At 33.9% G+C, this 26112-nt stretch overlaps 1 protein-coding gene and 1 long non-coding RNA gene across 5 annotated transcripts in view; one reads left to right on the top strand and one right to left on the bottom strand.

Moving 5' to 3' along the window:
* The window catches only part of LOC147910584 (uncharacterized), a 232954-nt gene that overhangs the window by 163259 nt on the left and 43583 nt on the right, over window positions 1–26112 (bottom strand). For all 4 annotated transcript variants that reach the window (XR_015544210.1, XR_015544209.1, XR_015544207.1 and 1 more), the window contains one exon: window positions 16655–16779. This is a non-coding gene — a long non-coding RNA (uncharacterized LOC147910584). The remainder of the gene's footprint in view (window positions 1–16654; window positions 16780–26112) is intronic.
* LOC105143532 (netrin-1) overlaps window positions 1–26112 on the top strand; it is a 199545-nt gene that overhangs the window by 155812 nt on the left and 17621 nt on the right. The window lies entirely within an intron of this gene.

Here is a 26112-nt window from a genome sequence, read left to right as displayed (position 1 = left end):
TAGATATTTTTTTATATAGTTAAAAATAGAACTTGATAAAATAAAAAATTTATTATATTCAATAAATTCTGTTTAAATATTATGAGGAATCTTACGTTGATTGGAATAAATGTTTAAAAAATACTAAGACGCGGTACATAGAAGGATTAAACATTAGATGCCGCCGATGTACACTAATGTAGTTACTGTCCTAGAACTTTAACAAGACAGCTTTATCTCCTAATTTAGTGTCGTCCTCAACGACCCTGTCTTAAGGACGTTACAGAGAATAACTTCCGATTTTATGTAGAAAAATGGTTCTTTCCTACGTTTAAAACTGTTTTAATCTGTATGCAAATTGGATACTTATGTCACTGATTATTCTACAATAAAAATATAAAATTTGTAATAATACCAATGTACTTGATCAAAATATTCAAAATTATTTAATATATACAATTAACTTTTGAAATTCAATTATTCTAGATTATTTTCCAATTAGCTAAAAATATATTTATTTATAATTTTATAAATATCACTTATATAATTCTATTTATATTTCTATTTATATTTCTCTTATATATATTTATTTTTGTATTTTATAATTATATTAAATTTATCGTTCATCAAAATATTTCACAGCACTGCATTCACTTTAGTGTCACGTTTATCGCGTATTGATATCACGTACATCGCAACAGAAATCAGGATAAACAGACTTTCACTCGGCAGCGCCGAGTTACAATAATCAGATAAGATGTTGATTTGAAACTTGTAAAACTGTGCTGACAATACGTCTCGCGTTCACGACGGATCGAGCGATTTTTCCAGGTTGAAAACTGACGGCATGAAAAGCGAGAGGCTCTCGTAGTTGTCGTCCCTCTCGAGTTCTCTCGTTGCATCGAATGCATGCGTTTCTACCCACGCATGTTCCATATGCAGAGCGCAGATTACGTCGCTCGACGCTCCCTGCATTTCGAACGCGAGTGAAATATCGACGCGCGAAGAGGAGTATCGTGATCGAGTTTGCACTTGGGGCCAAATACACCCCACGGGTGATATGATACTAATTATCAGATATTGCGATCGTTAAAGAAATTATTCTTATTTGACTAATTTTGTTTTGCAATCATTGAACTGAAGACAAAAGTATTTAATACAATTGAGAGATTATAAGACGACAATTTGTCTTTTCATCACAAAGCAATTTTTTGAGAGTAATACTTCTATATATATATATATATATAAATTTATCCTATTTCTAAGTTTAAATCTCGGCTAATGAGTAATTTTATTGTATTGCTCAGATAAAGAATCTTTAAAAATTTATTCAAATATTTTAATATATTTACTAGTATTTAAAATATTGTGTTATTAATTATTACCCAGATAATATTTATGCTACATAAGATATTTAAAAGACATCTTTTAGATGTTTTATGTCTAAAAAATGTCTAAAAGATGACTAAACGACGTCTTTTAGATATCTTATGTAACATGCATGTTATCTGGATAAGTTGATTATAGTAAAAATTTGATTAAGTTATAAATTGAGAAACAGATTGACAAAAATTATCATAAAATTACATATGTTAGCGGAAACTATTGGACACTGTATAGATAGATAAGACATTAAAAAAGATATTCATCATAATTCGCAAAAATTTTTTTTCTACATTTTATTTTGCGAACTAATAAAATACTTCGATGTGCTTACTTACCCAATGCTAAAATACTCAAAATTCTTGTGAACTAAAGTTTATATTGGGATGGAATTATCGGATTCAATTTTGTTCCCATTTGATTTTTGCTATCGCGTGTTTCTTTATGAGACGCGTAGAAATTTTGCCGCCTGCATAGTGCACATAATTTCGTTTGTAGATTACGCAGCGACGTTACCTACTCCACTCGTACAGAAGTGAAATATCGACGCAAGTAGTATCGTAATCGAATTTACACCTGGTGAGTGTCGTGCCGAGTGGCACTGTCGCTGTAAATTCTTGTGGGGAAACTGCCGCAGGAACGATCTGCGTAAATTATCTACCGTAATAGGCCTCCTGGAAATACTCTTCTTGCAGTCGCTTCTCCTTCCCCACGAAATCACGATCACGGCCTCAGCATCTCGATAATGTCGCGATAAGTCGCCGCAAGTCAACGTTCTTATATAGTGGGCGTTCTTATATCTCGGACATAGATAACGCAAGGATAACTAAGAAAATAATAATCATTTTAATGAGGAAATTTTGATATTTACATATGTAGATATTTCATATCGCGAATTAATGTAATTAACTCACGTGCCTTAAATTTCTCAACTCACATTTTTCAATTTAATATATTTGTCGTTAATAATAAATATTATATTATATTATATTATATTATATTATAAATATAATATTATGTTTCCAATTTATTACAATAATTGAAGTAAAACTTACATTTTGATAAAAATATAATTTTTTACTCAATTGTTAAAATATTTTATGTAAAAAGTAAAAAGAAGATATAACGAAGAATAATTTTGGATCGAGTTTTCGTTAAAGAAAAATGGAGCTTTTCACGTTTTTCTGACAGCTAAAGGAATTCGTGAGTCTAGGATATCTTGTGTAACAAGCTTGATTTTAGATTAAATCGCGTTGGTTAACAGAATGTTAAAAAACACTGAACCGGTATGAACCAATTTACTTACATTTATATCCATTTGTATCTCAAAGAAACGAACGATCAAGATTAAGTCGATTCTTGATTTTCGCGTCGTCGAAATTTCATTAGGACGAAGTCTGCTGATCATGCTTCATGCTCGCTCTCGTCGCGTGCATGTTTTTAAATTTCATTACTAGTTTCATTCTCGTGTACTTCTTCTCTCGTTACTTTATCCGACGGCAAAACGAGATTGACTTATCTTTTTATTTTTCAATTCCTGCTACTTTAACTTCGTAATTTAATGCACTTCGATCTATATAACTATCTTATATTATTTGTATAAGCAGGTATATGCCATTACGATATATATCTTATATTATATTATCGTATTATCGTACTATCGTAGCAAAGCGGAAAGAGAGATATAAAAGAATATCAGAAAGCATCAAAACTTATGCCAAATTTACGAAACTCTTGCTTGATATCCGAAAAAATAGTATTATAATGATTGTAAATTTATTGTAATATACATATACGGTAATATGTATATGGATGTACATTTAAATTTAGAGATTTAAAATATTGTATAAACTTATAAACATCATATGGACATTATTTAATCGTTATAAATCGTTATTTTGATTGCAAATAATTTAATTATAGGTATTTCAAATGTAATCGGCGCAAATACTGTGTTCATATTATCGAGTTGAATTTATTATTGCAATGTTGACAGTTGCAATTCATTACTTTTACATTTTTATTATTGAGGAATAAAACAAAATAATTATTTTTAGTAAAAACACGCATAGAATTAATTTTCTGAAATAAATGTCATGTTCTATAGAACATGTAACTTTTCACTAGAACGCTATTTGAATATCTTCTATTCATATCTTAATCGACTTCTTCATTCCTCTAATACCGAAGGCTAGAAAATCAACTCAAGAAGGAGAAGAGTTACATTTGAGTCGATGCAAATAGAAAAAAAATCATATATGTAATTGATAAGAAATTTTCATGGGGGGGGGGGGGTTTTACAATAAATCATTATCTAAGCTTTAAGTCTTAAGCTGTGAAAAATTGAGAAGCTAATCACAATCGAATGTAAAAAGAATAATCGACTACGATTGATCAATTTCTTACGGTTTAAAACTTAAAGCTTAGGTAATAAAATCTAGGCTGTAAAAAAATCTATTGATAAATGACATTTTTGCTGATGATAGTCAGTAGGGAACGGATTATATTTCAGGCTTAACGTTTACATATTATTATAACATAAGGCGAGTATCGCCGAGAAGGTCCACTTGACGCGATCCACCCACGCGGGCTGCAAATCGCGCGGCCCGCCACGAACCGGCGTGATCGTCGTCAGATACGCGGCCGGCTCGTTACTGGGCCCCGATCTCTCGCGCGGGCCTTCCGCTGCCGCGGGGATGGACCCGCGCGATCTCACGTGTCCGCCCCCGCCGTTATTCATAAGCAGCGCGGTAATTACGACGAACTGGTAGCCCTCGGCTACCTTACCCCTGTCGAAGGCGGCCTACTCCCCTCAGTTCGCGTATCATCGCGCGGTAACGTAAGCGCGCATATCCGGCGTATGCATTCCGCGCCACGGATCGTATCTATATGTTAATGCCCCGCCACACAACCGAACGCACGTCGTAATTCTCGCGTAGTGCGGCGCAATGCACCGCATCGCACCCACGCGTGTGTTCATCGCGTGCCTCGGGAGTCTCGCGAAAAGTACGCGAGTCGATTTTGACGTACGAAATACCGATGGTCGAGACGATTGATCGTTCCGCGGTCTCTCCGAACAGAATTAATTAGAGATAAAAAGATCATTTAGAGACTCGTATTTATAATTATAATTTGCGCGTTCATAATTATACGAATTATGTATCAAATATCGAGAGAGATATTCGAAATAAAGTATCATCCTGAAACACAGACTGTCCATATTTTGATTAGAGAGAATCTGAAAGTATATTAACAATAAGCCGATTGTGAAAAATGAAAAGATTATTCCCGATATGTTGTATTAAATTAAAATATACGATTGTAGAATACGCCGCAGTATTAAGCTGGAATCATATGATGCATGATTTTTTTGAATGATAAGCATGCATACTGCATGCCGGTTTTGATGCCTGAACGTATTCTAGAGGTGCAATCCGCTTAACGCTGCAAATGCTTTGAAGCATGCTTTGTTGGTCAATTCGTAAATTTTTTTTTCTTTTGATTGGTCACTGAAGTATTTACAGCGTTAAATAGATCGTAGAACATGTTCATGCATGTTCATGCATCATAGCAGCATGCCTGTTTATTCAAAAGATTGTATCACGTGATTTTAGCTTTAGATAACACGCAATGAGATATAAATTGTGTTTATAAATCATTATTAATAAATCTTTATTTCAAGTAATTTTTATATAAAGATATATTAATAAAATATAATTTACATATCTCATGATTATTTCGCGCCTATGTCTCCTCCTTATGAATTCTGTTTTTTTTTTCACACTCGTGCATAACACAATACTCTCAAAAACATGATCAATTATTATCGTTATATAGAATAATCGTACGGCACTCCCAACGTTAATTTCGCATGCAACGCGCACTTTACTATTATCCGTTGCGATGTAATTCCGTCGAATTGCAATCACGAAAATGATGAGAAAAAATATGAGGCTCGATACTGGCAAATCTCGCGAATTTGTCCAATAAAATCTCAATGGGAATTTTTAACAAATTGCAAATAATGTACAAATGTCGAATTTATATTAGGCAATTGACATATATCGGAATTGATTTAATTATAATTTATTAATTAATAAGATATCACACCGATATTCGACTCACAATCACAGCCGTTTTTAAATGAAAAATTTGAAAATGACGACCATTTATAGTCATCCGAAAATGTGCACAATCGAAATTCTCAATCTGCATACGCAATACATTTCAAACGCAACGTAAATTCAATTAAATACTATTGTAATCATTCATTCTGTCGATTTGTCAATCACTCATTCTGTCTATTTATATTCTATACCGTGCTCTTAATCAGAAAGTAATGAGCAAATCAGCGAAAAATTTAAAGCGCGACGCGAGATACATTCGTAATGATAAAACATTCGTTAGAGAAATAGAAATATATCCGCGATATATGGATTTATATACATATATCAGTACGGTATAATTTAAAATTTCCATCTTGTATTACTATGTAAAATGAATGATTCACGCGGGACAAACTCTCGTATCGATAAATAATCAATACGTTTATAATTATTAATCAAGGAAGTCAATTTATCGCGCATATTGATGATTCACAGGAAGTAATTACGTTTCTTTGAATTTGCGATCATGTACGATGGATAATGCGACGATATACGAAGCGGCACGCGCTGTTGCCTATCGACTCGAGTCTCAATCCAAGAATGATAACGTAGTGCAGCAACTTGTGTATATATCTACGCCACCCCGTCGCGCTGTTATCAAGACAAACATCGTAACCCCCCGGTAACCGTAACCGTCTCTCGTTATCACGAAATATTTAACGTACACTACGAAATAACTATACCGAATATTCTGCTCTGTATTTTAAATCAATTCCAAAGTTCAAAATCAATTAAAAAGTTAAATAAGTTATTGTAATACTTTCTATTCTCTTCGTTTCGTGAACTCGTTATCATTGTCAACGATTCTATTCGATTGAAAGAGTAGAATAGAAATATATTGTTACTTAAATCGTTTCTATAAATTTCTATAAATACATTTTCACGATTAACCGAAACTTGATTTCTTAAATAAACATTAAATGTAACCCTTCGTCTGCATATTTTTACTTTCTCGTCTGCAATCTGGATCGTTCAGTTCAAGTTTTTTTACTGTTCTGAACTTTCAAAAAATGTTCAGAAAAATTCAGAATTACTCTTTTTACATTCTGTTACGTTATCAAATAGGTTTTTTATTATTTTAAGAGAGAGATTTCGCCCTCTCTTAATTCAGAGATAAAATTTCGCTTGTGCCAAAAAAGACTCAGGAAACGTATCGAAAAAATTATATTTTAATATTTGTCAATTGTATAACATAAATTCAACATTTTTATATCTCGTTTATGATTTATCAAAATCTTTCGCTGTTTGAGATTTCGAAAATCGTGATTATCGAGTGAATTACAAAACTTTGTATTTTTATCGCATTATTCTTTCGTCACAATAAATCCAATTAAGTTTGAGAATGTTCTGCTATTCCGGTGATTAATAAGTAATCGTAATTAACCGCGTTTCTATGAGAGTTTTGTTGTGCAACAAACGAATCTAAGAGAAAAGAAAAAAGAAAAAGGCCTAAGAGATATTAAACAATGGCGGAACAATCAATGGGATAAGTAAATTATTATTGATTTATCATTTCAATTGCAGAAACCAATGTATCTTTATTCGATCCAGTTTTAAACAAGCCGCGCAACTCGCGCAACTTGTCGATGCAAATCACGAACGCGAGCTAGGGATAAAAGAGTGATTATCTTGATAAATTATTCAGTCGAGATTACCATAAACACGCGCGGAAAGCTCTATTTCTACAGGGCGGACAGGTGCGAGATGTCTTTCTATACATAACTCTTGCCTGATAAATTTGGTCTAATTATTTGGCTTATACGGCGACGATTTGTTATGCGACTCTAGTTTTAATTCGTCAATGTATTCTTACGCAACTATAAATAACTGGTCAGTGCAATCACTCTGGCACGACAAGAAGGCGCTGTGATGCAAATTACGAACCAATGATGAGATCGAAAAAACGATTATGCTAATAAATTATTCAACCAAATTATCATAAACGCGTTCATACATATTTCACCATTTACGAAACAGTTACCTGCAAATAACTTTTAAGTGTAGTCAATTAACAAACTTGTTGTTAATCATAGATACGTTATTCAAATCCTTTAAGCTTTTTCCTTGATATAATTCTATCATAATCGTAAAATGATGTAAATTATGTCCGTATAAGATCGATGAAATTAAATAAACGATTATCCTTCTGACAAATCGTCTTCTGGGAATCCATCGTAAACGTGAACGCAAAGCATTTGCTATATCTGCTAACTTACCATCAATATCACATTTTAAGACGATCTTTATACTACCATCTATGTTGTTAACGTAAAAAAAAAACATAAAATAAATTCTTATAACAGAAAAAGTTTACGATTTTATATAATACATTCCAACAAAGAATATTTATACAAATTGACGCTAACCGACAATCCGGCATTATTATTTATCATTATTTATTCGTAAAATGTAACACTTCGTCAAAGCAATTTTCCATTTTTCCGAATCACGGGGATCGGGGATACATTGAGGAAAAGTCGATCGTATACTTGAACAGTATATATCATCATCTGCCAAATCGAGGGTACTTTTCTTCGCCCCAACATTCATGATCTACCATCGAACACTCGACTGGTATTCACGGGAACAAAGGAGAGTATACGGGCAAAGCAGAACCGAAAAATCTCGTTTCGCCGTCGACGAAGAGCCTTCTTGTCGTTGTGCGCACGATTCCACCCTTAACGGAAGCTCTACGCTCTCAGGCACTCGCAATGCATTCGAGTGTTCCGAGAATTTTCTTTCTTTCTGCTTGTGCTGAGATTGTATAGGAAGTCACAGAGTCAGATCAAATCTTATATCTGGGAAATAGAGAATGGCAAGTCCAAAACGACCAAATACGAAATATTTAGCGGTTCTATTATATATTTAAACTATAATTATTTTAAACGAAATTGGATCGATGAGAATAAATCTAATTAAGAGAAATCCTATATTCGGTCCAAGCAGGTCTTAGTGTTTAAATATTTCGATCATATTTTCAGATCATTGCATTGAAAATAAACTCTAGCAATTACAGAATGATGGCGATATCTTCTAATGCGATTATTTAAATTCGTTAAAGCCATACAATCAGTTAGAATAAAAAATTGTTAAAGTATGTATATTATTCTACATACAAGTTTCAATTTGATTGAATTTATCTATTTTTATTTTAAAAGTTATCCACGCGCACGTATAAATATGAAATTGTAGGTTTCATCTTCAAAATTGATTTTCTTGAAATTATATTCTTTTACATTTCTCAATTACATTTCTCAGATACACACTCTTGGACTTTGAAACAAGTGTCAGGAATAAGATTTCATGACGCGTTTCCTAATTTGATAATATCGGGTATTATACATTGGCGAATCCGAAGGAGAGACGCTGGTCTGTTATTAAATTAACCTTCGTCAAGACCTGTTATTAAATTAAGCTTCCAGCGATCGCGTACATGTACTGTAGTTAATAGCAGATAATTTTATGTGTAAGCTGAATGAAAGCAAGTGCTTTGTTTTCTTACTCAAAAATGCACACTTTGCACATTGCAATATACTTATATATTATCATTTCGGAAAGTGTTAAATCATATTACTTAATGATACCATACGATGAATTGCGCTTGTTCCTCAATTCGGTATATAATACACATTTTATGATGAATCCTTCGTTCGAGGCTTTTCTTCGAGATAAATTGCTTCACCAGTTTCAGTAATAAAACCGACCCTGATAGAAAATAAACGTCAGACCATTAAAGCGAATCCACGCGATGTATATTTGCGGCAAAATAATAATAACTCGAGGGCGAACCCTCCTTTCGGGCCTCCCTTGTGCAGAGGGAGAAAAGTACTAGGTGGAGGTCGGGCATAAGAGATGTAGGAGGCACAACTTCAAAAAGGGAAAGGGAAAGAAAGGAAGAGGGAGAGAGTCGTCATCGTCGTCGTCGTCAAGTATGTGTTCATTTACGTACGTATACGCGCGTATGTACGTGTTTACGTGTTTCTGTGGCTTTTTCCACGTGCAAATCGCTCGCGTACAGTACATTTTATCGATGTCGACCGGAAGAAAAAAACGATATAAATGCTGTAAAGGGTTACGGGCGGATGGATAATGACGGCGATTAAAGATCATCCGCGAAACCAGTTCGGTTTATTTCTGCGAGTTATCGTAGTGAAGTGAGGAAAGCACCGCCCCGTAGACAAAGTCGTCTCGCGTCTACTTTGCTCGTGGTGTAAATTCCGTGGCCGTGTAATGACTGTCCAAGTACGCGCTTCGTCGATCACTGCGAAGTGATACGTCGAGTCGTAGCGCGACATCGTAACTTTTGATACATCTTAACATTCGTTTGCACATCCCGATCTACCAGCTGATACATATATAACCATGTTTATATCCTGTAACTTTATTTAAATGTTGAGTTAAATAGTATCTTGCCTCATTATTCACAGAAGGTATGCGAATTCTCTTTGCAGCAATTTCGCTGAATCGTTTCTGCTGATGTTTCTCAACACGTTTGATTTACTGATTAACGTGATTTGTTGAGGCAAAAGGATCTCGAAGTCGTAGATTTATGAAACTCGTTAATTCAGATAACGAGTATTTCGATTAATTATAATCACTCGGCTCTTTATAATGGTTGTGTATTTTGATATTTCCTGATGAAAGAATGAAAGTAATAATACACTACGCCGTGACTTACATTACGGTTGCTTTTTTTTAGCTCGGTTTGTCCTTTCGCCGGATTAAAGGACTTATGTTCGACAAAAAGACGGTACAAAGATGGTAAACGGTATCAATGCAATAATTTTCGAGCAATATGTTACGATAATCGCATGGTACGAATAAATTGCTGGTTTGCAAGACGCATTTAAATGCAACTGGCAGAGTTATGCGAGTTACGACACATTCAAAAATTCACACAACCATTATTAATAACAAAGTAAGATTTACAAGAGTAATATGCAGGATTACAGTAAAATTTATCGAGCTACAATTTATTTAAGTGAAAGTGCAAAATATAAAAAGGCAATTTATTAAGAAATCGATGTAAAAAATGCTTAAAAAGATTCGAAAATATTTTGAAAAATGCAGGAATCAAATAATTTAAGTACTTTCTATTTGTTATATATTACTTTTTCTCTCTATATTTAAGCATTTTACTTAAGTTCAACATTATTTCTGAATTTCTAATTTTAAAATATATATCGCAGAGAATATGATACATGAGATATTCAAACATTCAATTACTCGGATCATGGAAATATTGTATTATCCAAACATGTTACGTACAATGCTTGTGCCTGAATATACAACTCATATAATAATCTATTGTTGCAGTATTATTGCGTGAGATATACAAATATTTGTAATGTTTCATTTTAGGTAATATCCTTCGAAAATACGTGATAGATAGTAACTATTAAATTATTCAATATTTGAAAGCTCATTTATATCTGTATTATACAGATATCTTAATTTACACTTATTTAATTTATATCTATATATTCTAAATATATACACACATATATATATATATATAAAATATAATATAATTTGAAATATAATAAATATATATATAAAGATTCAGCTTTTAAATCAGAAATAATAAAGAAATTCATATTCGAAGTGCAATCCATCAATTTTTGGTAAAATAAAATCATTTTAGAAAATTTCTTAACGTTAATAATCTCCTTTAAGTTTTAACGTTACTAATTTAAAAAGTTTAACATAATATAACCAAAATTAGAATTAAAATATTTTTTACTACTTTTTCATGATTTTAATATGGAACATTATATTATATAATTGTAGATATACAAAAGAATTATATTATGTATAATTATACTTTTGTAGAAAATAACACACTTTCTGAGGATAATAATTTACTATTCTGAGAGTATATGTTAATTTCCAAAATATATTTAGAGATAGAGTGCTGTCACAAGGCATCTTGCCGAGTTGAGGATTTTAATGGCAAGGCGCGTCGCATTTAAGTATACCTCGACGACTGTAAACGTGTTGCGTGCGCGTATGCGCTCGGATAAACGCCCATCGAGGGTCTTTCCGTTTCGGGAAACATACCCTGAGCACTGTTTGCACACTACATCGGTTCGTTCTCTTTCCCGTTTTCTTCCTTTTCCTCCATAGACGCACCTTAAAGCGGCAATGTGCTTTCCTCTCACCCGACACGTATCGCGTGTATTTATGGACGTATTTGCAAATACTTGCGACGTAAATACGGCCTGCGTGTAATTTAGACGTTGCAATGAGATTCCTTTAGAGAGTTACAACACCAGCTTCGACAGCACAAGGTGCAGACTTTTCTTTGAAAGAATCGGCTACTTTGAAAGTATTCCGGTTATATCATGGAACTCCTCATACAAAGGACTCCATATTATACCAATTACATGAAAAATTGGATAAAATTACTTAATTTTACATATAATGTGGTGATTAAAATGTCACACACAAGACTGAATAATAAATTGAGCGATGGTAGATACTTTATAAGCATAAACTTTAAATCTCTGATCATAATTCAAAATTTTAACCATAGCTCAAAAATTATTTATTATTAAATTATCTTACGACATCTTTTGTTCACTACATTACAAGTTCTAGTATATACTGAAAAAAAATCTGGTAATAATCTTGCTAAATGTTGAATGAAAATTTTAATAAAATGATTGATTACAATATATAACTCAAAACAATAATTTTACTTTTCAAAATATTCAGTAAGAATTACCAAATATAATAATATAAACAACCGTCTGGTAATAATTACTAAATCTTTAGAAAAGTAAAATTATTTTTGGTATATTAACCGAACATTTGATTAGTTATATATTAACTGAGCATTTTTTTAGTGTACGTAAAAACTAACTTATTTCACCATTTTTTGTATAATTAATGCGGCTTCCTTTTGCAACACAAAAGTAAAATAAACTTAACATGTAACAAACGTTTATTTAGACGAGTTGAAAACGGAACATAGGAAAAGCACATTGTGAGAACATCGGGAAACAACATTCTCTTCTAGCAATTTCGTCGTTGTCTTGTCGATCGCGATAGGACCCGCCTTGTGTTTCTTACAGTACGAACAATGCGATGCACCGGCGACCACGTATTGTTGGCTACGCGAAAGGAAGTAACTTTCGCAGGAAATGACCTTTCCATTCGTTCGGATGACGTGCCGAGAATGAGCAGGCAATCGATCTGTTTTTCGCGGACTGTTAAAGCCGAACGAGGGTTTCGTCGTCGCGACGTCGACGATAAAAGCAATGCTGGCGCGGAGGAATGACCGATCGCACTTTCGATACTTCCGAACGAGGTGGAAGAAACCTCGCGAAATTTTATAGCGGATAGACTCCGACGAAGGAATTACGTTAAGCTCGAGAAATTGCCCTCGGCAGGCTATAAAATATAGTATTAGATTAACGAACAGAAAAGATCCGAGGGAAATTGGATGAAGGAAAAACAAGCATATTTTTGATCAGAAACTTTTGATTGGAAATTTGTTTGATAAATATTTTTTTCTTATTTTATTAGCTACAACATTTTGCATGTAATGTGAGATAATAGTTTTCAATGTATAATATACGGATCTTTAGAATTACAATAGTTTATTAATCATCATTTTGATAACAATTTACATAAATATATTGTGTATAAAAAGATTTTGAGCACTGATTTTTGATGCACTGACAGAAAAATTTTTAATATTTGTAAATATAATTACACGTTATTATAATTATGATTATTACTATTATAATTTTATTAATAATAATAACTATATATATAATTCTATCAATAAATATTATAATTGGCAATGAAAATGATTATAATTATAGTTATTATTACTAAAAATGATTAAAATTACTATAATTTATAATCATTTTTTGAAACAACATCATATTATGGTTGTCCCAAAAAATATTTAACTAATTTATGATGATTGCATTTTTATATCGATAATAACTATAATTATAGTCATTTTTGATTGCAAACTATATAGATTTATAATTATAATTACTAACGTTATATAGCAATAATAATCATAATTATAGTAACGTATAATTATAGTTACAAATATCAAAAATTTTTCTTTTAGTATAATTAGATGCTTTAATTCATAACTTAAGTTAAAACAGATTTTATCGTGCTATCCACAAGCACATACACTAAAAGTTTCATCTTCCAACATTCAAGACAATAGCTTCATTTGTACAATAAAGGACTAAGTTTAAACTTAGTCGCAAGTAAATGTCAAGAGAATTTGCACAAGGTAAGGTGATGATTTATTTTCACGTAAAATCGAGACCGAAGAGTCCGGCAAAAGTTTTCGGGTGATGACCTCGTCGATGGGTACGAGACAATTTTCTACGCGTCGTGGACAATCACGACCTAATTATGCATACTGGGTACGTCATGATGCGCGTATACGCATCGCCCGGGGCTTGGCGCGATGTAAATTTCTCGTGAAAAAAAGAATCTCGTAGCTCGCGCGCCTACATGAAAATGGAGAACCGCCTAGGGCATTTTATTCCGGTCGAGCGAATCGACTAGTCGACATTATTCAAAAATCCCCGCAGCTTACTCTTACGCTTCCTTACCCTCAATTAGCAACGCGATACTCGAACGCGAAGCTTTATAGGAGCGATTTGCGCATAACGAGAGAACTTTGGAGACTTATTGCCGCGTCGTGCGATTTTTCCCGTATATTAAATTATCCCCGTCTTGGAGCAAATGCGACCTTGAATTTAAACCCTTTAATCCAACGTCGTATTGAAACTCAATGTTTTTTTTTATTTAAAAAAACATATATTTATAACATGTTTTAGTAATGACTTCAAATTAATCAAATTAAATGAAAAAAGAATTGAGGAGTGGCAAAAAATTTAAATTTAAATTCTAGTGTAATATTTAAGATTAATTATTAAATAGTTTCATATATTATATTAAAAATTTTTATTAAAAATGATTAAATTGAATATTCTTTTTTTACTTTACATTCTAATGACATATTTCATAAATGTTTGCACAAGAAAAAAATTCATGATCAAAGAAATATTATGATAAGAGATAAATCATCTATAATTATTTTAGTATAATAATAATTGATTAATTTTATTTATGGCTTGCGCGATTCTTCATCAAAGTAGCTTAATTGCCCGATGTTAATAAATTTATCATGAGCCTCCGACTCTTACACGATTAATTCGTTGAAACACGATACGTTAAAACTCGCATATTTTAAAACAATTATGCATTCTATCAATCAAGGATTAATTCAAAATCATATATTTATCACATTGTATTAAACTATCAATTAAATTACTCTGTATAATCCTTCAACATCCCCGAGGATTTAAACTCAGAATAGGAAAAATCTTTCCGCCTATCTGCTCGTCTAGCCACATGTAAATTTCCGTATATTAAATGCATCCCGTAATCTTCACGCTGACTGCATTCAAGAGTTAACTAACACCATTCGGTGTATTCGAACAGCTCACGATGTTGCATTCCCGAAGGCGGTGCATCTCTCTCATTTACCCGTTAAAACCGCTTCGAGATACCAGTATACATCAAGATGGGCTCTTTGAGAAAAATTGATATTGTCCGATAAAGATTTTTACCGCTCTCTAGCTTTTCTCCCCCACATCCCAGCAAACCGTTTGAATCTTCCTTTTTCGTCCGTATTTCATAGCCATTCAATCTCGCGCCAAGGATCAATGGAGATTTTTCTCAGATAATTGAAATTTTGCGCTTGCATAACTCTTCCCGCTGATGCGGGCAGTTGAAAGGACACAAACGATCGGGGAAATGAAATAGCAAAAAGCGTGAAATAGGATGCCGCATCTCTTTTAATCCGCGAAATACATTCATATTCAAAATTTCGTTAACTTTAAAAATGTTATTAAAAAAGGAATGCTCTCTTGTAATTTTCAGCAGAAATTTCGAATAAAAGAAGTACAAGTAAAATGATAAAATTGGTATCTCGCACTGAGAATAATGTTTGGTTAAAAATAAATGAACCAGAAGATTGTGATTATATCATTTAGAATTTTTAGTTATCTCAATTAATATTCTAGTATAGATTTAACCTGAAAATTCGTCCATTTTCAACCAGAATCCGAATTGATCCAGCCATTTTTCTCAATGCGACATCTCGCTTTTACAAGTAGACTAGAAAACATATGTATTAGTAAACTGTTCTTTTTATAAAAATATATCTAACAGATAAGAGTTTCAAACGTTTTTAAATTAAAATATTTAAAAGTATTTATCAGTTCGTTAGTCGCAGAACAAATACAAGTCATTAAGCGCAAGAGTATCAACATCGACGTTAATGTGTAGAAATAACGAGCTTTGCTAGTTCGCGCGTTTAAGTTGCCGCGACGAGTAATTGCCAGTGTCAAAATTAACTGCCGTTTACGTTCGATTTGCTCGCGTTTTCTCGGCCGATGCAGCGACCGCGAACTGACGCCAAGCTGTGAACGCGCGCGACAGTACAAATCACTGGGATCGATAACCACCGGCTCCGTTTGATTAATGTTCGCTTGGCGAACGACACGGTTTAACGACACTTATTCGCGAGCGACGCTGACGATGCTGAGATTCTCAATCACTGTAAAAGCCTAATTACTCTGCTAACGCTTTGCTCACTACTTTACTTGTTCGTTTTCAGTTCTGCTCTTTCTGTGCAGCACGTTTCATCTTACTTATTTCTTCTTAATGGTTCTTCTCAATGGTTCTTTGATAATGAAAACGTCGAATTTAAGAATGAAATTTTCCAATAATCTATAGAAGATTCATTTCAAGTATGATCTTATACTTAAAAGAGATCTCAAACCGTACTGTTCAGTTTCCTCATTTTAGTTAGTCTGGTTTGGACTTCTGCATGAAATATAGAGAATCCGAGAAAATTTTCCGATATCTCAAGTAGTTTCGAAGGTGCACGTCGACGAAATCGGGCACCTAACTCACTCTTGCTCATCTAAAGAATTCGTAGATTCTTCCAAGTTTAGAAATGTACTTCTACTTTATCCGAAACTTCAATTTTTACTCGCAAAAATTTATTCCCTGCTTGGCACTTTTCTTTTGGCCAATTCTTATATAATCGAATGTATGGAAATTTTACTTACCAAGAATCCATCAGCGAATTAATCTAATGTCCGTTATCGTTTGCAACTTTTGAACTTTATAGCGTTTTCAGGCTCCTTTGAAAATTTCTGCAACGCCTGATGATACATGCGAGCACGTGGCGGACCTACAATAATAATTATCGTCATTATTACCACGCTGGCTTACCAGTCGAGCGCCCTAAACCAAAGTTAATTACCAGCCGCCGTGGCTAATTTAAATCAAGACTAATTGACCCGTCCCCCGAACCTCACCCCGTCGTCATTACTGCGCTCACGCTCTGCTCCCTCGCATTACGAAAGTTTCACCGAAGTTGTATTATATATGGCGAGACCTTTTTGGACCAGTCTCTCTCTCTCTCTCTCTATCTGATAGACTTTCATGAAAGTCACAAGAGACCGTCATGAATTTCGAGTCCATTCTACATTCGAATATTTTTGTTAACGGGTCTCACATCTGAGTAAATGTGAAAATAGATTTCGAAAATTTTTTTAATTTTCATTTCGTTTAGCTGTGTATATATACTAGTCACATAAAGTCATAGAAATATGTAATACAATATTTTATGCAAAAAATATCTAATAATATATATAGAGATATGATTATGCAAATATATAAATATAATACAGATGTAGATGGCGCTATTTAACAATATTTTGTTGCTAACGAATTGATCTTCATAAAAAGCAGGAAAATTGAGAATCTCTGGAAACCCTCAGGCTTACAAGAATTCATTAATGATGTTGTCGCAGCGACTATCTATATCGAAACTATATCGAAACACGATGACTAAGAAAATACATTTTGCAAATTCAAAAGAAGTCTTAAATAAACCAAAAACTATTAAGTTCGTTAATATTTGTTAACATGATGTTAAATAATTTTTAAAGATCAAAATAATCAATAAAATATACATTTAAATCATTAACTAATATTTAATTTCAAAGTAATAATAATAAAAATTATTTTTTTAAAGAATATCATTAATATTTGTATGAGTAATATTTGTTATTAGAACACTTGTAATTATTTTTGTCAATAGATCAAGAATACATCCGATTTTACATAATATTTATGATTTATATATAAATAATGTGTATCGATTTACTGCATGGAGAATCAGATATAAATCGCAATAATTTCAAAAGATTGTTGCATGAAAGAAGTAGAAGGGAACTGCGGTCAATTTGCAACCGTAACTAGTCCATGGAGATCGCTTCGAGGCAAACTAGCATAGTTGAGGAAAGTAAGTCACTCGTGTTCTCGCAGAGTTCAGCAAGCTCAGTATAAGTAAATAGCGAATAGTTTCGTGTAAACGCAAATTGTCCCCTCCGTAGTTAAGTAACGAACATTTAAGTATGTTTTTGGTAGCTCACGGGAGTATTTTTATAGCCACACGAACTACCTCACGCGTGAAATTAGGTTAGACGGAAATTTATACAGTATCCCAACACACCCCCATTTTTTGCTAATAACAATTTCTTGCCAAGATAAATTTCCTGTAGACTCCAAATTTATCGTAAAAGATTATTCTTATCAATATCATATTAATTCTTCGCTTACAACGGGTCTTTTTTGTCCAATCCAAGTATTTTTACTGTTCTAATCTTTCAAAAAATGTATTTTTTAGGAGAAATTTAAGAGTAAAATTTTACTTATATCAAAAAAGATCCAAAAATATTACAGAGAATTATTAACTTTAAAATTAATTATTATTATCACATTATATAATATTTATTTATGTAATAAAGTAACATTAAGCAGGAATTAAATTACATACATTCGTCAAAAAAAATAATTTCATGAAAATTTGTTATATTGCTTTGTGTTACCACAAAAAAAATGTATTGTAAAAGCTTAGCTCGAAAATGAATAAAAGCAACTGTATATGTATACCTTATAGGACTCGTATTGTCAAATTATAGAGTCAAGAATGTATAGTGAACGCGCAAGCTTTCCGGAATGTTTGCAAAATTGCACCGAGCGTTGCAGTTGAGGCTTGTCTAACAACGTTAGCATCACAGTAACCGGGTTTGCGTCTCCGTGTGTGCGTCTCACCGCGTAAATTCCGGCCTTAAGCCAACCGGGCGCTTAATCGTGTCCGTTTAATTTCGAGGCGAATGTGTCTCGCATTCAGAGAACGTGCGCTTACTCACCCCCGCAGGGGGCGGTCTCCTGTCTCAAGGGCGACCGCGCGAAAAACCGTAGATTCTTCTCCACCGCCGTCACGGCTGGCAGTCACCCACGCGGCCATTAAGGTCCCGCACGGCTGCTATAAGGTGCTTAAGGTGCCTCGTGAGGCACACACAGCGTGTCGACCCTTTTATAATTAAGACGTTACTTTACGAGCCTGCACGAGCGCACCACGCGTGTGTGTCCCCGCCTCGTCCCGAGACGAGAGGGACAAAAGAGGGCATGTGACAGGTAAATGGGGGCGTGCATTTTGTGCAACGCATAATTAATTAAATCGTGCGCGTCGTCGAGATGGCGAACGAGGCTAGAATAAAATGCAAACAACGTACCTACATATGTACATTCTGAATATCCTTTTCTGCAGGCATACAAAGCGGAAAGAGTTTATAGGCTTTTATACAGGCCAACCGCGACGCGTAAATATATGATGGCAAATAATTGCACATATACATATATAATAGAATGATATATTATTATAGTATTATGTAACATATTACAGAAATAAAAACAGACGTGTTTATTTTATAAATAACGTAAATTTTTTTTCTAATTGTTAGCTTATCAAATTTTTAACATTTTCCGAATCTCACAGAAACGACTGTGTGTAATGTTGTAACTGGTTAAGTATACACTTAAACCATGAAGAATGTTCTAGCTGAGATAAATCTAACATCATACATGTGTACTCATATTCCCAATAATCTATAACAGAAAGCATTAACCTTTTTAAGAGAATATGTATAATATATATAAATCCTCCTCTCTGGAAAAAATAAGCCCTAAAAAAAATTAATCAAACTTCACGAAGTATGTTTGTAAATTTATAAAACACAATGAATCTTCATTAGTTTATATATTGTAAAGAAAGCATATGTAGTTATGAGAAGATAAACTAACATAATACATAATAAAAAATTCCAATTTTATTAATGCCTTTTCTTCATATCGATATGCTTTTAACAAAATAAAGTATACTGCCGTTATGAGATGTAGAGTTACTTTAAAATATATTTTCCCAACACATAACGTGCACGTGGATAAAATATCACCTATTTGTTTGCGTTACAGATCTCTTTTCCACTTCAACGATATCAAGCGAATTTTACCCAAATGCTTTTTCCGTGAAAAACGAGCGATCTTAGACGTTGCCTTAGACATAGGTCTCCGCCGAAGGATAGTATCGGCGACGCTATACCGACCCGATAAATCGACTAGTCCTTCGGTTTGCATTCGTATCCTTATTTCGGGCTATTTGTCTCGAGTTCCGGGGGATTCCGGCGCAGCAGCTTAAATCTTCCCGACTGATCCCACGAGACAATCCTCTCCGGAATGGGAGAAACTCTCGGAGTTTATCAGTCGGGAGGGGGACGATGTATGTAGCTCCACGATCGTAGAAACTAGATTGCGGAAACGATTATCTGTCGATTCGTGAGACTCGCCCCCGGCTTTACTCACGATGCCGCGCGGAACGCAATTTACTAATTTACCGAAGTTGCCCGACGACGCGATACCTAAACCGGATCGTGGAATAACGTATTAGGTATTAGATTATCGAGCACTTTCGTATTTCGTAAAGCAAGAATAAGAAATTCAAGAATAAGAAATCTTTTTGACGTGTCTGGATAAAGTTTAATCTCTTAAATCTTAAATTGCTTTTTTTTACACAGAATGTTTTACATTCATTACTTTAATTTGCAAAAAGAAACTTTCTAATGAACGACTAAGATATGGGAAAAAGAAAGATTCATTAATGGACAGCAATATTTTTGGCGAAATATTTATCATTTATAATTATAAACTACCCAAGTACATTTTAAAGAAATATAGTGCCAAGAATCTTCTTAATAAAAGATATGTACCAAAGAATATCATATATATCTTTTTTACAGGTATTTTTCAATGTAATTATTATGTTCCGCAATTAACTTTTCCATTAGTCTTTTCTTGAACTTAAGTAAGATATAAAACATCTATTATTTAGCAAAGCGCTTTTGAGAATCTAAGTATTAAACAACTCTACGCATAATTAGATCTCTATTTAAATTTTCATTAAAACAAAGTTGATTGCGTCAAAGAGTATATTTCTTTAAAGTTGTCCCGTTTTATACTTACAAAATAGTTAATTTAACATATTTCGTTTAAATATTTAAAAATAGAAAATATTTGCTCTGTGCCATTACGATTACACGAAAGTTCATCCGTTGGGACGGCGAAAATTAAACGAGGTACTCATCGTTAATCGTTGACAACGGAGACAGCAGTTCCGCTTCGAGGTAGACCGTCCGCAAGTTTCTCAAAAGGTGGTTTTTAATGAGGCCCGGGAGGTGCGATATACAAATAACGGACGGAGATACCTCGTCTCGATACGCCTGTTTGCACCGCTTATACAACAGGGTGTTCCAGAATTACGAAATATTTTTCTTTCAAATAAAATTAAAAAATAATTTCTTAAAAAATGTAACATATAATAGAACGCGGAAACTTCGATAGAATTTCTTAGAATTCCTTTAAAAAATGTTAATAAAGGTTTAAAGGAAATTTAATGTAAAAGTTATAATATGTGTATTGAGATAATTCAATTAAAAATGAAAATGTATGCTTTCAATTTAGCTACTTCACGATTCTGTACTTATGGATTTAAATATATTAGATGTATTTGTATGTTTCAGGATTATTTGCTAAACATTTGATCTTATTTTTGATTGGAGCATAAAAAGAACGGTTTTGCTGAAATATTTAAAATTTTAGATAGATATAACTCTGAAAATAATTTTGTTAGACCATCAAAATAATTATGTAGAACACTCAAACTGATATCAAAAAGTTTTTGTAGAATTTCTTATCATGCTTGAAATTCTTACAAAATTATTTTTAAATCTGTGTCTAGTTAAATTTTTAAATACTTCAGCAAAATATCCGTGATTCCTTGAATATTCCGTATGAGAATATTTATATATTTTGTGCGAGTTTCTCAAGAAAGTCGTTACTAAGATTGCAAAAATTTCCAATTGACACTCAATGTTAACAATAGTAACTCTCTTACAATAGTAGCTCTCACAATTGTATTTAATAGCAAGTTTGCGATAACATTTCACAATTCGCATTTCTTACAAGTCACCTCTCAGCCCTGATTTTATGGACAGCTCAAGATGTCTGCGAAAACTCGAAAATTTGAAACGCGAAAATATTGCATTAATAGGCGATTGTTATAAATGTGTTCTCATTCTCTAGAAAAATAAAACTTCTTTATCAAACTTTAATTAAACGTCATATTCTTTGCATTTGTAAAGTTTCTAAATTAAACATTTTAGTTATTAATAACTTTGTTCCTCCTTTAGTGAATTCTGTTAAATTTTATATTAATGTAAACTTGTTAAATTACATTTCGATTAAAAGTGTGCAGTACTCTTTTCATCTTATTTAATACATTTAATTTATTTAACATTATATGCTTATGTAATATATATTAGCTTTATCATAAATTTATTTTAATATGTTTATTTTGAATTTGTTTATCATTATGTTGGCATAATTGCTATTATATATACTATCAGTTAAAATGTGATACAATATGAAAAAGATACACTAAAATTTCAACAGAAATCGATATTATATAATGTGATTAAAAAGTGTACAACGAACACATACTGTAATGTAGATCATGATTAATCCTCGCCGCAGCGAGCGATAAAACAAATTTTTAAGTTGCAAGTTGGATCTCTCTCTCTCTCTCTCTCTCTCTCTCTCTCTCTCTCTCTCTCTCATCCGACGCGACCACGAGATTGCATTTCGAGGCAGCCACGTTGATTAACCCCAACTAACAACGCCCACGGGAGCACCCGTTATACAATTCCCGCAAACATCGTCAAATATTCATCCTCCGCGCGCCGCCAGGCGGGAACGTCGATTCGCGATCGACTCGTCCGCCGTTTACGTTTTTATCTCGGCTTCGCGATGAACCCGACGGCACCCCGACACTCGTTTCCGGGCACCCCGGGTGCTGAGGCAATAAACGAGGAACGGTCCTCTCACCAATCCACCCCCGACTTTTTACCCCGTTCTGTTCCGACAGCGACAGCTCTCGACGCGTTTGGCGATTCCGGACTCCAACGGACGCTCCTGGCGGCTGCCGATAACGCGTTATCGAATATCGAAGAGGTAAATAATTTTAAAAGCCGCGCTATCGCGAACCGCGGGCCCCGAACGCGGAACTTGTATCGCTGAAAAATTGAAGCGTTACGCATTTTTATGCCATGAATTAAAACAAAAGCAAACTGCTCTAGACTATTATATTTATATCACGTAAATTCAGTTCTTTACAAGTCATATTTTATTATCAGACATATCTCTCTAATCAAATAATCACATATTTTCGCAATTTATTTTTCAAAAATAATTAAAAGTATTATAATTTTTGTGTTATTAATTTTTAAAAATTTCAAACATTTGTAATTTTTTTAATAATATTTTATACTTAAAAACATTTATTATACATATATCGGAGACTTTTTGCAGAGATTTTTAAATCAAAACTGAAAATAAAGGATGTCTATCCAATAGTAACATTTTTATTGAATATCGAATACATATTTCGAAAATCTCTGAGAATTAAAAGAATTTATTTTAACAACAGATTTCGGCAGGTGTCAAATAGTCGTTACCACCTGTAACTCTTTTCCTCCTCCCTCTCCCCTAAAAAAATTGATGTGTAACGTTTGCGACACAAGCTCAATAGTTCTGTTTGCAGACCAGTGAAACATGGTTGTTGTATCGCGCTTCCGTTTTTCCGAGCGGCGTCGATCGAGCGAAACAGACGATGCTCTGTTTGTAAATGTCGTGCCGTTTTAATGAACCGTATGGTCGATAATAGAATCCGTATATCTCACCCCCGACCTCTCGAACCAACCTGGAACCGCACGCGAGCATCGGCGTCGAAAGCATACACACGCGGGCTGTCTCGTTTTATCTCTTTTCTCTTTTTTTCTCTCCCTCCCCCTCCTCTCTCTCTCTCTCTCTCTCATATGCGCATTCACTGGTAGCTAACCAAATTAAACGTAATTTGAATATCGTTTGAAATTCAATCGAGATGCCCCGCGACGGGCCGCCTCTCCTGCCGACGGGCGTTATCGAATAAAAATATCGAAAATTCCACGCGCGCAGGCACAACGATCACGTCCGCCAAAGCTATTGAACGGAATTTCCGAAATTCCGAATGCTATCGGAGGGAGACGGATTAATAGAGAGATACATCGAAAGAAAGAAACAGAGAAATCAAGCCAGACAAATGTGAAGTGGAATGGAGTGAGTTTTTGTTTGGCGTAGTTCCCAATCTTCTCCTCTCACTTTTTATACAATAGTATTTCACGACCGGAGCACACGATTTCCGTATATTTCCGAAACTCAATTCGTGAATATTATCTTTTTATTGTTTTCCTGTACGAGTTTATTTACAATTTTCATTATCCAATGTTTTGCGGGTGAGAACTAACTGAATTACTTACTGCAAACGTAAACTAATTTAGAGATAGAGAGCCTATATATAAATAAAAGTAATATAAATTAATCAGAAAATATTAATCTTCTGTTTAATTAAGATACCTTTTATTATGTCTTTTAGACATAGAGTGATTATACTTATCACGCTTTACTAAACAAGCAGTGAGAATACTATCCAAAAGCAATTTGTCATTGTCGCCAGCGAAACAATCAAACAAGCATCGGACAATTTGTGAGAAACTTGTACGCGCTATTGATCGAAGCCATCGAGTCGCTCGACCAAATTACGAAGTCCAGACACGACACAGAATGCGGAGATAACCGCGAGAGAAACGACGATAGTTCGATGAATATCGAATTGAAATGCAAAAATCGCTTACTTTTCGTTAGAATAAAAATCGACACGTTTTTACATCGTCTATTTCTTATTATTATTAATATGTACTTAGTACGATTTTTTAAGAATGCTGTTACATTTATTTTCTTAATGAATTATAAAATTATTAATTTGAGTAATCATAAAATCTAGAATAATTTAATATCTTAGTTTAATTGCAATTATTTGTTAGAAGAAAGAAGAGCATATCGTGATTTCCATTACAGAAGACCAATCTAATATAAGGAGACTCTAAAGTCTTTGTTTTACCGATTCAGTGGGACTTACACATACGATTTACACATCATTACACACTAGTGCATCAATATCGCACGCACATATATGTGGGTACAAATTTTCTAACTAATCTTTCGTATTAAGTATAATTTTAAAATCCTAACATTGTTTATTCATATAATCCCTAATCCAAACCAATCTAATTCAAAGATACAATTTTTGTTTCATATACAAGTTTTATACATACAAAGTATAAAACTTGTACGTATATATAAAGCAAATATTGTTCAATATCAAAAGTCGATATAATTCCAACTTTTTTTCATTTTTTGCGTAAAGTCGACCCGGTTTGAACTATACTACAGTTTATACTTCAATTTTGGAAAAGGATTTTCAAATCTCTATAAAGGCAATTAGAAAAATATTTATAAAATGAAAAATAGTCGTATTTGATCAGTAAAACAGATAACTTAGAATTCCTTCAAAAACAAAAATTAGATGTACGTGACAGTTAGCATTTCGATACACGATATATGTATTATACCTATCACTAAAAGTGATCCGAAATGACGTCATTTGCTTATAGTTTAGATCGCGAATCATAATTCGCTTGAGAACTCGCAGGAGTATGAACAGATCCAAGACTTCCTGCTTCAGAGACGAATGACTAAAGCCGCTTGCAAGTTCGCGGGAAATCTCCCGATCTTCGCGGTGAAGTTTGCGCACTCGATCGGACAGTTCGCTCGCGGGGATTTACTGACGGGATATATCGAGCCATCGAGCTGTACTACGGATATACGGAAGCGGGACAAAACGGAAACCGGACGGGATCGTAACGGCATGAAAACGGGACGGTACAGCTGACCGCGTTCGCAAATGCGGATCGATCACGATGGCGAGCGATTGAGACCATAATCCGTTTAATTCCCGACTAACGAAACGTCCTTTGTGTCGATTAACCCGCCCCAATCCGCCTGAACCCATCGCTTCGCCGAATCGACCGCGACCATGCCGTAAGGTCGAGCTTTCCGATCGAGTGGTCGCATCGATCGGCCAAAACGCGGTTCGGAGAAACCGACCACGCGCAATTGTTCCCGGTCATTACATCCCGCGACGCATCGAATATCCCAATCAGCAATCGGACAAAGTAAATCCGAT

This window comes from Acromyrmex echinatior, chromosome 2 (assembly GCF_024713525.1).
Source record: "Acromyrmex echinatior isolate Ae372 chromosome 2, ASM2471352v2, whole genome shotgun sequence".
Lineage (NCBI taxonomy): Eukaryota > Metazoa > Arthropoda > Insecta > Hymenoptera > Formicidae > Acromyrmex > Acromyrmex echinatior.
Note: the sequence above shows the minus strand (reverse complement) of the source record. Positions and strands in the feature narration are given on the sequence as shown.